This window comes from Salvelinus fontinalis, chromosome 18, assembly GCF_029448725.1.
Source record: "Salvelinus fontinalis isolate EN_2023a chromosome 18, ASM2944872v1, whole genome shotgun sequence".
Classification (NCBI taxonomy): domain Eukaryota; kingdom Metazoa; phylum Chordata; class Actinopteri; order Salmoniformes; family Salmonidae; genus Salvelinus; species Salvelinus fontinalis.
The window spans coordinates 42431471-42436531 of record NC_074682.1 but is presented as its reverse complement, the minus strand read 5'-3'; positions in this window follow the sequence as shown (position 1 = coordinate 42436531).

The window sequence follows — 5061 nt, the reverse complement described above, 5'->3', positions numbered from 1 at the left end:
ACATGTCTGTCTGTCTGGTAGATGCAATACAAGTCTGTCTGTCTGTCTGTCTGGTAAATGCTATACATGTCTGTCTGTCTGGTAGATGCTATACAAGTATGTCTGTCTGTCTGGTAGATGCTATACAAGTCTGTCTGTCTGGAAGACGCTATACAAGTCTGTCTGTCTGTCTGGTATATGCTATGCATGTCTGTCTGTCTGGTAGATGTTATAAAGGCTGTCTGTCTGTGAGATGCTATAAAAGTCTGTCTGTCTGTCTGTCTGTCTGTCTGTCTGTCTGTCTGTCTGTGAGATGCAATACAAGTCTGTCTGACTGTCTGGTAGATGCTATACATTTCTGTCTGTCTGTCTGTCTGTCTGTCTGTGTGTCTGTCTGTGTGTCTGTCTGTGTGTCTGTCTGTCTGTCTGTCTGTCTGTGAGATGCAATACAAGTCTGACTGTCTGGTAGATGCTATACAAGTCTGTCTGACTGTCTGGTAGATGCTATAAAAGTCTGTCTGACTGTCTGGTAGATGCTATAAAGTATGTCTGTCTGTCTGGTAGATGCTATACAAGTCTGTCTGTCTGTCTGGTAGATGCTATACAAGTCTGTCTGTCTGTCTGGTAGATGCTATACAAGTCTGTCTGTCTGTCTGGTAGATGCTATACAAGTCTGTCTGTCTGTCTGGTAGATGCTATACATGTCTGCCTGTCTGGTATATGCTATACATGTCTGTCTGTCTGGTTGATGCTATACATGTCTGTCTGTCTGGTAGATGCTATACAAGTCTGTCTGTCTGTCTGGTAAATGCTATACATGTCTGTCTGTCTGGTATATGCTACACAAGTCTGTCTGTCTGGTAGATGCAATACAAGTCTGTCTGTCTGTCTGGTAGATGCTATACAAGTCTGTCTGTCTGGTAGACGCTATACAAGTCTGTCTGTCTGTCTGGTATATGCTATGCATGTCTGTCTGTCTGGTAGATGCTATACATGTCTGTCTGTCTGGTAGATACAATACAAGTCTGTATGTCTGTCTGGTAGATGCTATACATGTCTGTCTGTCTGGTAGATGCTATACAAGTCTGTCTGTCTGTCTGGTAGATGCTATACAAGTCTGTCTGTCTGGTAGACGCTATACAAGTCTGTCTGTCTGTCTGGTATATGCTATGCATGTCTGTCTGTCTGGTAGATGCTATACAAGTCTGTCTGTCTGGTAGATACAATACAAGTCTGTATGTCTGTCTGGTAGATGCTATACATGTCTGTCTGTCTGGTAGATGCTACACAAGTCTGTCTGTCTGGTAAATGCTACACAAGTCTGTCTGTCTGTCTGGTAGATGCTACACAAGTCTGTCTGTCTGGTAGATGCTACACAAGTCTGTCTGTCTGGTAGATGCTACACAAGTCTGTCTGTCTGTCTGGTAGATGCTATACAAGAATGTCTGTCTGGTAGATGCAATACAAGTCTGTATGTCTGGTAGATGCAATACAAGTCTGTCTGTCTGGTAGATGTTATAAAGGGTAGATGCTATACAAGTCTGTCTGTCTGGTAGATGCAATACAAGTCTGTATGTCTGGTAGATGCTATACAAGTCTGTCTGTCTGTCTGTCTGTCTGTCTGTCTGTCTGGTAGATGCTATACAAGTCTGTCTGTCTGTCTGTCTGTCTGTCTGTCTGTCTGGTAGATGCTATACAAGTCTGTCTGTCTGTCTGGTAGATGCTATACCAGTCTGTCTGTCTGGTAGATGTTATAAAGGCTGTCTGTCTGTCTGGTAGATGTTATAAAGGTTGTCTGTCTGTCTGGTATATGCTATACATGTCTGTCTGTCTGGTAGATGCTATACATGTCTGTCTGTCGGTCTGTCTGGTAGATGCTAAACAAGTCTGTCTGTCTGTCTGGTAGATGCTATACATGTCTGTCTGTCTGGTAGATGCTATACATGTCTGTCTGTGTATCTGGTAGATGCTATACAAGTCTGTCTGTCTGTCTGTCTGGTAGATGCTATTCATGTCTGTCTGTCTGGTAGATGCTATACATGTCTGTCTGTCTGTCTGGTAGATGCTATACAAGTCTGTCTGTCTGTCTGCTAGATGCTATACATGTCTGTCTGTCTGTCTGTGTGGTAGATGCTATACAAGTCTGTCTGTTTGGTAGATGCTATACAAGTCTGTCTGTCTGTCTGTCTGGTAGATGCTATACAAGTCTGTCTGTCTGTCTGGTAGATGCTATACATGTCTGTCTGTCTGGTAGATGCTATAAGTGCCTGTCTTTCTGGTAGATGCAATACAAGTCTGTCTGTCTGTCTGGTAGATGCTACACAAGTCTGTCTGTCTGTCTGGTAGATGCTACACAAGTCTGTCTGTCTGTCTGGTAGATGCTACACAAGCCTGTCTCTCTGGTAGATGCTATACATGTCTGTCTGTCTGTCTGGTAGATGTTACACAAGTCTGTCTGTCTGTCTGGTAGATAATATACAAGTCTGTCTGACTGTCTGGTAGATGCTATACAAGTCTGTCTGTCTGTCTGGTAGATGCTATACAAGTCTGTCTGTCTGTCTGGTAGATGCTATAGAAGTCTGTCTGTCTGTCTGGTAGATGCTATACACGTCTGTCTGTCTGTCTGGTAGATGGTATACAAGTCTGTCTGTCTGTCTGGTAGATGCTATACATGTCTGTCTGTCTGGTAGATGCTATACATATCTCTCTGTCTGGTAGATGCAATACAAGTCTGTCTGTCTGTCTGGTAAATGCTATACATGTCTGTCTGTCTGGTAGATGCTACACAAGTCTGTCTGTCTGGTAGATGCTATACAAGTCTGTCTGTCTGTCTGTCTGGTAGATGCTATACAAGAATTTCTGTCTGGTAGACGTTATACAAGTCTGTCTGTCTGTCTGGTATATGCTATGCATGTCTGTCTGTCTGGTAGATGCTATACATGTCTGTCTGTCTGGTAGATGCAATACAAGTCTCTCTGTCTGTCTGGTAGATGCTATACATGTCTGTCTGTCTGGTAGATGCTACACAAGTCTGTCTGTCTGGTAGATGATACACAAGTCTGTCTGTCTGTCTGGTAGATGCTACACAAGTCTGTCTGTCTGGTAGATGCTACACAAGTCTGTCTGTCTATCTGGTCGATGCTATACAAGTCTGTCTGTCTGGTAGATGTTATAAAGGCTGTCTGTCTGTCTGGTAGATGTTATAAAGGCTTTCTGTCTGTCTGGTATATGCTAAACAAGTCTGTCTGTCTGTCTGGTAGATGTTATACAAGTCTGTCTGTCTGTCTGGTAGATGCTATACAAGTTTGTCTGTCTGTCTGGTAGATGCTATACATGTCTGTCTGTCTGGTAGATGCTATACAAGTCTGTCTGTCTGGTAGATGTTATAAAGGCTGTCTGTCTGTCTAGTAGATGTTATAAAGGCTGTCTGTCTGTCTGGTAGATGCTATACAAGTCTGTCTGTCTGTCTGGTAGATGCTATACATGTCTGTCTGTCTGGTAGATGCTATACATGTCTGTCTGTCTGTCTGGTAGATGTTATACAAGTCTGTCTGTCTGTCTGGTAGATGTTATACAAGTCTGTCTGTCTGTCTGGTAGATGTTATATAAGTCTGTCTGTCTGTCTGGTAGATGTTATACAAGTCTGTCTGTCTGTCTGGTAGATGCTATACATGTCTGTCTGCTGGTAGATGCTATACATGTCTGTCTGTCTGTCTGGTAGATGTTATACAAGTCTGTCTGTCTGTCTGGTAGATGCTATACATGTCTGTCTGTCTGTCTGGTAGATGCTATACAAGTCTGTCTGTCTGTCTGGTAGATGCTATACAAGTCTGTCTGTCTGTCTGGTAGATGCTATACATGTCTGTCTGTCTGGTAGATGCTATACATGTCTGTCTGTCTGGTAGATGCTATACATGTCTGTCTGTCTGTCTGGTAGATGTTATACAAGTCTGTCTGTCTGTCTGGTAGATGCAATACATGTCTGTCTGTCTGTCTGTCTGTCTGTCTGTCTGGTAGATGCTATACAAGTCTGTCTGTCTGTCTGGTAGATGCTATACATGTCTGTCTGTCTGTCTGTCTGTCTGTCGGGTAGAAGCTATACAAATCTGTCTGTCTGGTAGGTGCTATACATGTCTGTCTGTCTGTCTGTCTGGTAGATGCTATACAAGTCTGTCTGTCTGTCTGTCTCTCTGGTAGATGCTATACAAGTCTGTCTGTCTGGTAGATGCTATACAAGTCTGTCTGTCTGGTAGATGTTAAAAAGGCTGTCTGTCTGTCTGGTAGATGTTGTAAAGGCTGTCTGTCTGTCTGGTATATGATATACAAGTCTGTCTGTCTGTCTGGTAGATGTTTTACAAGTCTGTCTGTCTGGTAGATGCTATACAAGTCTGTCTGTTTGGTAGATGCTATACATGTCTGTCTGTCTGTCTGTCGGGTAGATGCTATACATGTCTGTCTGTCTGGTAGATGCTATACAAGTCTGTCTGTCTGTCTGTCTGGTAGATGCAATACAAGTCTGTCTGTCTGTCTGTCTGGTAGATGCAATACAAGTCTGTCTGTCTGTCTGGTAGATGCTATACATGTCTGTCTGTCTGGTAGATGCTATACAAGTCTGTCTGTCTGTCTGGTAGATGCTATACATGTCTGTCTGTCTGTCTGTCTGTCTGTCTGTCTGTCTGGTATATGCTATACAAGTCTGTCTGTCTGGTAGATGCTATACATGTCTGTCTGTCTGGTAGATGCTATACATATCTGTCTGTCTGGTAGATGCTATACATGTCTGTCTGTCTGTCTGTCTGTCTGTCTGGTAGATGCAATACAAGTCTGTCTGTCTGGTAGATGCTATACATGTCTGTCTGTCTGTCTGTCTGTCTGTCTGTCTGTCTGTGTTTCTGTCTGTCTGTCTGTCTGGTATATGCTATACAAGTCTGTCTGTCTGGTAGATGCTATACATGTCTGTCTGTCTGGTAGATGCTATACATGTCTGTCTGTCTGGTAGATGCTATACATGTCTGTCTGTCTGTCTGTCTGTCTGTCTGTCTGTCTGTCTGGTAGATGCAATACAAGTCTGTCTGTCTGGTA